The 11,138-nt window shown below is 37.9% G+C and overlaps 1 long non-coding RNA gene across 1 annotated transcript; it reads right to left on the bottom strand.

Annotated features, from left to right (window-relative positions):
• Window positions 1–6,931: 6,931 nt before the first annotated feature.
• LOC126334887 (uncharacterized) lies at window positions 6,932–10,728 on the bottom strand. Its single transcript, XR_007564783.1, has 3 exons — window positions 10,565–10,728; window positions 9,800–9,883; window positions 6,932–7,035 (listed from the first exon to the last, which is right to left on the bottom strand). It is a non-coding gene; the product is annotated as an uncharacterized LOC126334887 (long non-coding RNA).
• Window positions 10,729–11,138: the final 410 nt, after the last annotated feature.

Below are 11,138 nucleotides of genomic sequence, written 5' to 3'. Positions count from 1 at the left end.
TAAACACTTACAATGCTCAGTGACAACATAATTTCACCAAAGTAACATTTACAGTGAAATCTAGGCACAGCATCTACTTGTAATAAATACAGTGCACACACTGTGGTATTGTAGAAAGCATGCTTCATAATTAACTTAATCCTTGAAAAACATTTTTAGAACATGAATTATTTAGGAATAAAGGAGATGACTCACCGCAAGGCATAAGCGCTACATTGTCAGTAGGTACACAAACAAAAGGTACAGAGATTTGCTAGCTTCCGGAATGAAGTCCTTTTTCAAGCTTGTAGCACGAACAGGCAAGTGTGCATTATTGTTACAGTGGTTACATGCAAAGCATTAACAGCCTAAAGTCGTTCCAATTTCTGCCAGTTCAGAAGCAAGGAGTGCAGCGGTGAAGCTATTTATGAATAGTAAGTTTAGTGCACACATCTGAACTGGATTTTAAATGGGGTGCCAGTGTGTAGGTTAAGCATGTGCCGCAAAGGAGAGGAGTAATGCGGGGGAAGCATGTTTTGTACCAAGTGTGTACTCTCACTGTGGATAGTCAGCTTTATGTCCTAAGGAGTTGTGGTTAGCATTTGTGCCACACCACGAATTCCTTTGTCATTAATTCTCTGTCTCAAACACACACTCACCTCAATACCATTCATGTTTCAGATTTTAAAAATAAGAGTACTAAGAAAAGTCTTACATTCTATGGTTTAGTTAGGTGCTTAAGTTGGTGTTAATGTGGGTGGGGGGGGGGGGGTGTTACTAACTAATGGCTGATTGCACTCGGGGGTAATAGTCTAAGAAAGGTTGGGAACCACTGGTCCAGTTGGTGATGGTGAGTAGGGATCCGTCTGTGGGCTAGATAGGGATGCAGGTAGAAGGTGCAGGTGGCAGACAGTTGGGCATGAGACATCATACACTGGGCCAAGAGGAACTGGTATATAATATTGCTGCTTTCGCAGGTGGCCTGGCCTCTGATGGAATAGCATAAGCCTGTAACAGGACTGGTGTAGGTGGTTGTGGATTGGACAGGTCTTACATCTGAGTCTTCAACAAAGGTACGACCCCTGGGAGATTAGGGGTGGGAGTGGTATGGGTATAGACTAGGATGTTGTGGGCAGCAGAACAGCACTTTGAGAGGGGATGGAAGTATCTTGAGTAGGATGTCCCTCATCCCGGGGCATGATACATAAAGCCCTACCGAAGGACTTCTTGGTTCAGTTGTTCCAGTTTCGGGTGAAATTGGCTGACAAGGGTGCAGTTCTTTGGGGTTGGTTCTTGGAATGGATGTGAGGATCAGGCGTGTGTAGGGATATGGCACATTATTTGTGAATTAGGTCTGGAGGGTATTGCCTGTCTGCAAAGGCCTTGCAGATGCAGTGATAACTCCCTCACCCAGTATGTTGAAGACCTCACAAAGGCCTGTTCGTGAGTGCAAAACTCGTTATCATGCAATATGATATAGATACCTATTCTTTAAACTTTCATGTATCAGTGACAGAAGAACTTATTTTATGTGTATTGTTGAATGTTCCAAGACATCTAACCCTCACCATCAAATTAACGTTGTAGGTTGTCTTGCAAATAAAAAAAGCTATTGTCACATGTAATTGCTGTGTAGAAGATTGCACTGGCAGCCTTATACACTGAAGTGCCAAAGAAACTGGTATAGGCATGGATATTCAAATATAGAGCTATGTAAAGAGGCAGAATACGACACCGTGGTCGTCAATGTCTATGTAAGACAAGTGTGAAACAGTTGTTAGATTGGTTACTGCTGCTACAACAGCAGGTTATCAAGCGAGTTTGGAAGTTGGCACACAGCATCTCAGAGGTAGCGATGAAGGGAGGATTTTCCTACGCGAGTGTGTCGTGACTGGATGTATGGACAGCCCTGTAGGATTCATGGTGTCAGTTCCCTCCAGCACTACTACAGATATTAGTTAAGTCTATGCCACATCATGTGCCACTTCAGCATGCTCACAGGGGTCCCACACAATGTTAGGCCGATATACCAGTTTCTTTGGCTCTCGGTGCAGTACTACTTGCTTGGCCAATATTTGTTACAGAAAGGAATCCAGTGTATTTATAGTGAACCATCTAAAATGTTTCATGATCCAAGGTGTTAAATATCTTGCTACCATCTGTCTGCAAAATTGCACCGAACAGCAACAGTGGGTTGGTTAGTAGGGGAGGAAGCAGCATCTGAAGATGGTAGGTTCCCACTCTAGTGGTATATTGTAAATAAGTGATCCACAACAAAATTGTTTTTAGAGGCACACTAAGTTAAAAAGCAATATTTTCCCACATTTTGGGACTCACTTCCAAATCATTTCATCCAAAAATACAAAATATTTTTAATCATTTATGCTTATTGGGAAACCACACTTATTGAATTTTACTGTTTTCAAAACGTGGTGACTGAGGAACACATCACACTGACAATGCTTCAATGTCAGTCACGCATATTCACAATCAACTTCAACTGCACATTCATTCCTAATACTGGTCAGCTAATAGTTCAAGGGAAAACAGAGGGCCGAAACAATCCCGAGCTACTCCTCACATTACACTCATTTGTTTCACGTTCATTAAGTTGCAATCATGTAAAAAGACAAAATGTTCTAGGTAACAAATGAAACATCAATCAACTACATATTGTTCTAACCTGTGCTTAAATGTTTTACAGCCCCACAAATGCATGCTTAGTTGTTGATCTTTCCTAAAGCCACACTGACAAATACCCCAAGGATAAATGGCCCAGCTTGCACACACATTGTTGGTTGAATGTCCACCTGTGTTGACCATGGCTGTGTACCCCAAAGAGACAGGACCCATCTTTGAAACAAAGATTATAATTAGCTTGTTGCAACCTATTGTCTCAAACATAGTAGAGATCCAGTTATTAGTGTCACTAATTTTTCAGCTGCATCATGTTGCACAGCCATCTGACTAGGATAATACATCCGGCTGTTAGGTATGTTTATTCCTACAAGAATACTCACAAATACCTCTGGCTTCAGAAGAGATACAGAAATGCAATTAATGAATCTTTCCCAGTTTTGATCTGTGATATACTCCATGGTATAGCTACAGTCTACAACACTATGAATATGTTTTAGAACATAATTACTTCCAAACTTGGTAGGACACATGTATTGATCTGCCACATCACAAACACAGCCATACTGAGTACCTGTAGTGTGTTAAAACTTGAGAGCTTCTGTACCAACTAATGTGTTCTTTGTCCTTTTTACAGTCTTCTGAATCAATGGAGATATTTATGAATACGCCTGCACATTATCTACTGTACAGTGTGTATCAGTTCCACATCCTTTGTGTAGTAATAGGCAATTTGAAGCTATCAGAAAAGGTACTACTTTGGGCCCCTTCATCACTATGTTCATTATGTTAAATTACCCTCTTGCAGTGCTGAAACAGGCAAAAAATGTCATTTCTGCAGATAATAGGGAATAATTTTAGTACTCTTGGATCAGAACAACAAAGTGAGTGAAAGTTGTTTACAGAATAACTTTTGCAGCACCAGATTGGGGAGCAAGGGCCAATCCTGTGTCTTTTCTTCATTACTGTATTATGGGCATAGGGTAGTTATGGTCACCAAAGTGACATACTGGTTTTAGTCTTGTGATCTGTGCCAGCTTTTAAGATGCAAAATATCTGCAACTAACACGAGCAAAAGAAAAATATCCTGTAAAGTGAATTCAGCATCACATGTTAATGCAGAAAGTACAAAGGAATTGAGTACTCAATTGCTCAGCTGTTGCTGCCATATTAGGCATGCAGGTAAAGGCAAACTAACAATCACTCCTTTTTGTTTTAATTATTTTATTCTGATCCAAGCACAGCCCTCTTACTAAAAGGGCAGCAAATGGTTGAAGGCTAGCTCCTGAGGATTATACTTACATATTATGAAAGTGTGCACACAATCTCTACAGTATTTTTCTACTGACAGTATCTATATATGCCCTTGAATGTACTACAAAATTATTGTATGACAGATCAAGAGATATGAAATGCTTGAGAAACTGCCACATCATGCATTTAGTTTCTACTACTAAGGCAGTCTAATAAAATTAAGGAAATCGAAGACTTGACAGCTTTCAACTGTGAAGCACAAACAGGTGTAGGTGAAAACATGTGTATGGAATTATGAAGAGCCATTGCCATAGACATTTACAAAATTGTATTGCAGTGCCCAGTGTACATAGATTGTCTGGCACCTGGTTTCTTAATTTGGATACTGTACTTATGCGTATTTTCATGTACAACTGTTTCATAATTTCAAAGGGAACTCCACAAATACATGGAAACAAATTTTCAATATTTCATTAAAAACAATTCACTTTTGTTTTAATAGAAAATGGGCAAGATGCAACACATGGAAAGACAAGGATTGCCAGCTAGTATAACTATCTGGTTGTACTGCTTAAACATCCTGTAGATATTTCCTTTTTTATGGCAAGTGCCTCAAAGTACTCACTGCCATTTGTTTTAACCATTTTATTTTCCTTTTCTCAATAGTACACTGCATGATTATAATACTAAAGCTAGATAAACCTCAATGTCAACTTTAGCACAGAAAGGAGCCAATATAACTACATGCATTGATCAGCCAAAGCATTGTGGCCACTACTCAGTGACAGTGGTTGCCACCTTGTGGCATTGCAGGCATGTGACAGTAACAAAAGTGTGTAAGGAGGGCAGACATTGACATGAGATCACCCTAGCACAGGTATCTCGCTGTAGCATAGACATGAGCTGCAAATGGGGAAATCCTGTGAACAAGTCTCACATGGCAAAGCTGTCTAGTGTTGGAGTGCTATTGTTGTGAGCTCTACATAAAGCAGTACAACAAAAACTCTGCTAGTTTTTTTTTTATCTGTCCAACATTGTTTACTTAAGGTGCATCTGAAGATTGGAATGGGATTTCTTAAACAGATCATTTTAATGTTATAAAACCATCTTACAGCCAGATGCTATTTTATTTGTAATATACTTGGTTGTGTTCCCACTATCCACTAAAATGGATAGTAAAGATGGAATGAAATCCTTGCACTGTATTTTTACCTATTTGAATATGGAGATGCATTTAATCAGGTTGTGTGTAAATTATTAATCTAGTAAAAAAGAATGAACTTGCCATTTTCATAAATTTTACACTAATTTGTAGTAACTTCATTGTGAGGAAAATCAGTTCCAGAAATGATCAGTGGGATGTACACATCCCACTTTTGAGAAAATGGTTCAAGTTAAAAATTATTGAAAGGCATATTTGTACAATTCTGACCCAAATAAGACACTAACAGCTGAGGTACCTTAAATTCTTAAAAACTAGTAAAAAGCACAAAAGGGTTAAGCAGTTGCATTAACAACAAATCTCACTGCTACAAGTTATGACACAGACAGGGCCTATCACAGGCCCTTGTATTACTAGACCCATGACTAAATTCACTTCCAGTTACACAACAATAAATTACACCTCTACAAGCAAATCTCAAGGCCACTGTACTCATGTAAGCCTCCACATTTAGCAAACAGTTACCAGGTGGAGTAACATAAGCCTGACTTACAGCAAAATCTAACATATAACCTAAAGACACGGGTGGTCCAATTGCAGCACAAGAAGCAATGCCTTTAACTTCATTATTCACTATGATAACTGCAGTCTTCAACTCAGAATTGTCTATAGCCTTATAGCTTGAGTTCTCTGCAATGCTCATGTCAATGTAAACATGAGTGAGCCATAACCCATGCAGAGTTAAAATTCATTTCTAGTTGCATAACAGCTTTAAGTTGTGGTTAGATAAGGTGACTCACATGGAGTTGTACATATGCAACAGCACTGAACAGCTCACAATGGGGCATCACTATCATTGTCACTCCTGGGCTCTAGGCAAAATTGAGTTGGAGACTGCAGTTATCACAGCAAATAAGATAAAGGCATCACTTCTCGTGCTGTAATTGGTGGACAATGTTTTAGGTTGTAGGTTTGATTTTGCTGTAAGTGAGGCTGATGCTACTCCGCCTAGTAATCGTAATGGATGGTTAACTTGTGTTAATCTCTAGGCACAACTGAGTATTATGGATGCATCACTTTGAGACTTATTGTAAATAAAGTCTTTACCTTTATTAAAGTACACACTGACATTGCTGAAAGACTTATGGGGTCATGAATAAAGTACATTCTAAAAGTTTTATACTTGTGAATAAAAATTAACAGCGTATTCTGACGAGGGAGCTCATTCTCACTGCTGTTTTATTTATAATTAGTAATTTTATAGCAATCTCCAAATTATGAAACCAATGAAGATTTATGGTCACCTTGAAGGACTATAAAAAATTTGGTAACCGAGCAGGTTTATAGGGGCAATAGTAACTTCCAAGTTACAGTTGTCTAAAAACAAAGCCAATTTTGTTTCCTAACAGCTTCAGTAGTGGCAATATCACTGCTGTAAACAGTCACAATATTCACATTTATATGATTTGAGTTAATCTTTTAGGCTATCACTGCAGTCTTCATCACTGCACTATCCATAGTATGTGTTACAACTGGCTCACCTGGACAAAAGCTACTGTTGCAAAAGTGAAAATCCCTCTGAAGGAGCTCAATTACAACGTTTTGAAATTATTAAACATACCTTTGAAAAGCTCAGTTGAGCTGAAACTACAATAGCAAAAATATCAGCTTTTTGGTAATTCGCACCATCTCATAGTGTGAGTTAAATACTGAAACACCTTTGTCGAATTTCTTGTAGCAGTTTCTCCAGAATTAACAGCCTATAATGCAAAACCACTACAATGTGAAATGAGAGAAAAGTTGCATTATCTATCACCTGAACCTACTTTTCATTGTTTTAATAGGGTTCTTGAGACTTTTCACAGGATCAGGATAAAGGAACAGAATTAACAAGAAAGCTTTTGTTGAAACATTTATTGTCCCAACAAATTTATACAAAAGTCTCTGCTGCAGCCACACAACACAATGAGCAGTGCTGATCAGATGTTATGGAGTTCCAGCAGCTGAAACAAAGAATTCCACAGTAAATAACACAATCAGAAACTAAATTTACATCTGACAGTCAAATTATAACCTTGCCCACTGGCCACAATGCAATGTACATTGCCAACACCTGCATGGAATTTGAATAACAAAAAGTTAATACTAACAATGATGTACAAAAATATAGCACATTCCTAAAAACAGAACATGAAGAGTACACAAGTTATAGCTTACATTCAGTTACACTCAAACAAAATTGGCAACAAGGTGTTTTTACAGTACAACATGCTGCTTAACAAAATTACTTTCACTAGCCTTCTCTACTAGTCAATTTGCTGGGATAATTTTAAATTTAAAATATAAGTTTATACTTTTCAGCCAATATTATTGAATCTGGCTATGGCCATTCAAACACTAATATCCTGAGAGAAGTGTGTAAAAGTTGAACTCTACATTTTTCACTGTAAAAAATTATGAGAGGTTTAGAAAACTGGGTCCATTCAGTTTGTAACAGCTCCCATGTTCAATATATGTTTTGCCTTCACAGGCCATCAGTTTAAACTATAAAACTAAGGTAAGCAATCACCTTAATTACAGAATTTATTGGTTTTGTAAAATAATAGTCCAATGTGTTAGTTACCTTACTGTATATTTTAATTAAAGACATTTTTGGTCAAAATAAGGCTATTTGTGAAAAATGTTTAAGAATGAACCTGTCATACCATGTTTATACTTTGCCACTCACAAAAGTATTTATGGAAATATTTTGAAAATTATGATTTATACCTTGAAACATTTCTTAATCAGAACCAGTTTTAATACAATGAAGAGCATAAAAATGTTGCCAGATGACTACTTTCCCAGCTCTAGGTCAACTAAGTCAGCTCAGCTATTTACAGAAGTGTTCATGCTTTCTTGACCAGTTTGACAATTTTATAGAGCCATGTTTCAGGAACAATTAGATAAAAATATTTTTTAGTCTCAGCACCCATTATGAGTACCATATTTTATCAAAATTAAAATAGTGAAGTAAATTGGGTGTGTGTACTTCACATGGAATGGCCCAAGCAAAGGGAAAAGACCAATAGATGCATTTGCAGAGCAGTGCACAGTGAAGGTGAAGGAAAATGAATGATAACTGACCCCTGAAGTTTGAGACCTACAGTGCAACCTAAAGTGAGGTTACATGATGTGATTATAACTGATTTGTTGTGCAGATTGGTATCTACATAATGCCATATTTAATGCTTCATTAAGAAAAACTGCAAGACAGATTCAGGAAACCTACACGATGTACAAGTATCCGACCATTTTAGTGCAAACTGGTCATGTGCATTACCACTAAAAATGTAAAGGGGATCCCTAGGTAACTCATGATTTCTCACCTATTAAACATTCAAAGTATGGAGCAATTTCCAAACCAAATGACTAGCAACTTTTTTCCATATGAATGACCTTTCTAGGAGAAAGAACATGAGAAGTTCATTCCAGAATGGAGGAAATTGAAACATCAGCAAGTTAAATTTGTAAATTTAATAACCCAACTGAACACTGTTGAAAGCAATTTTTGCATTATTAAGACTATTTCCAACCATGTCAAAGTATCTGTTTTGTTATCTTAGGTTACTGTGTATTGCAAGGTAATATCCACATGTCCATGTAAGATCAGTAAAACTTCCTCTGGTCATAAATTCCAGCCTACAGAACTTTCACTACCTTAACTTGTAAGTTTCAGGTTGCCAATGAAAGTGGTAACTGATTTGCTGTTTAGCCTTAGGTAAAATTCTAGTTACAGCAGCATAGCATGCTGATGTTGGCAACAACCATGACAATGCTGTTCCTGCTGCATGACAGGTTGTCCACTCAGAAAATTACATCAAAGTAATCATTTGCTTAATAGGTTCATCTGAGCAGTTGCCAGAAGGTTCGTGCACATGCAGAGCTGAATTCGCATATGAGCAGTGCCTTCTCCCACTTCTGGTTACTTGAAGCACAACTGTTTGCTGTATGAGCAGTAGCAGCAAGTATCCACATCCCACCCAAAAAAAAATTTCTGGTACACCCAAGTACATGCACAGAGCAAGCTGTGTCACAGTGAGGGGTCCTTCTCCATGTGAACCATGCATGTTTTGTCATATTGCTGTTATGTTTACAGCTCCCATGTCAAATGAAAAAACATTTTGGTGGCCAGGAGCCATCAGATGAATACACATTCTCATCATGAAAGACCAAAATAAGTTTCAATTTTCTGATTTTACATTGCTTTCACATTAGCAATAAACCATTAATGTCTTAAGTTATATCTGCCAGTTAAATAGACAAATTTGCTTCTAATAATTTTTTCCACTGAGGCAGTTTATTTGAAACTCATTCCACACCATTGGCTTTCAACTTTGTTCAATTTAAAGTGCGAATTTTCATAATAAAAAACCAAATACAAGAATACAATACTGGACCTCCAAGACAGTTGGCATCACAAAAAACATAAGAATTTTCTAAACCATCAGCAGTAATGGAATATGAGCATTACAAAACACCAATTTGAAGAGAAACATTTAATCAATTTACACTAGTACACAAATGACAAAGCTGGAGACTAAGAAATGAGTTGAGGGCAATGAGTTTCCCATGAACACTATGCCGTAGTCTCAGCAGGGACTTAGAATTGGTCAAACACTGAGATCATGCCTCCAAAATCATTTATAAAAGATTATGCAAATACTAAATCTTTACAAGATAAGGTGTGGTATTTCACCAACAATTATATAGCAGTACAATACTTACAGCGTGAGGGCCAGCAACCTACTTCGACCTCGCCCTCATCTTCCTCCTCTTCCGCTTAAGCCTCCGCATGCGCTTCTTCCTCCACTGAAAGCAATTACATAACTTACTATGCATATCAAAACTTAACATAGGTACAAAGTAGCTCACAGCGTGATGAAACGCAAACTGCACACTACACATGTGTAGCCATTCATTCACCGTTTTTCTATGAACAGGAAAATTGGAAACATAGTACGTTCTATGGGAACAAACTGGTAACGTCGTCGGTCCCTACACACACAAATCCGAAAGGAAGGGGGGGGGGGGGGGGGGTAAGCACAAACCGTGGCAAGGCGCCTTACATCTCACGGCTACCAGCGTCGTAATCAAAATACATTACAGAATTCACAATACAAGGCAACTCCGGTCTCTACAAAACGTGTCCAAAGCACACTAGGACTTCTAACTCCCTCAAGCCATGTTTAGAATTTGCCCAATATTCCAATATTTATAACAGACGTACTGCAGCACATTGCTTGAAAAGTTGGAAGACTTATCACCGCGAAACCAACAACACTGAACATACACACTATTGCGAAAACAACCCGGTAGTTTAATTTGCCCAACATTTTATATCGCGTATTTCACTTCTGCAAATATTACAGATCTTAACAGAAAATACTATATATCATTCACGGCTCCCCAAAAATCACGTGGTAATGCACATTCATAAAAAGTTAAACATCATTAATTCGTCAATAACATTAACGAATATTTCAAGCTCACCTTTGCTCTCATGCTTTCTGCTGAAGTAAACTACCTAATTCTCCAGTAGTTCTGAAAAATCAAGAGATTTCAACGGATATCACCAGCGACAAACGAACATGTATCACCAACGCCAGCAAATGAAAGAAGAAGGCTCGTGGCGGAAACCAAAGAGGACAAACAAAAAAAAATGCACTTTAACATAGTAGCCAACTTAACAAAACTAATCGCAATACCGTCTAAGAAAGATATCGATGGATTTTTTAAAATGTCAATCGATCCCACATTGTAGTAAGCTATAAATGAAACGAAATGTTTCTATAAGACACTAATATAATGATAGTTTTACAGCTAAATAGGTATACCGCGAGAGCAGAAACATTTTTAAGAGGGTGAAAGCAAAAGGCTACTTCACAATGCATTTCGTATGACGCCATTCACATAGGCCATCACGTCACGGCACTTCACGTCACGGTATAGTACAATTAATCTTTCTCAGGAAAAACGTTTTGGGGGTGCTGTCGCCTCCTAAGATCTCAAGCATATATATAAAGCACGAAATCTATTAATATAATATAAATGAGTGCGGTGAAAA

The sequence above is a fragment of the Schistocerca gregaria genome, chromosome 2 (genome assembly GCF_023897955.1).
Source record: "Schistocerca gregaria isolate iqSchGreg1 chromosome 2, iqSchGreg1.2, whole genome shotgun sequence".
NCBI lineage: Eukaryota > Metazoa > Arthropoda > Insecta > Orthoptera > Acrididae > Schistocerca > Schistocerca gregaria.
This window is presented reverse-complemented; position numbering and strand designations above follow the sequence as displayed.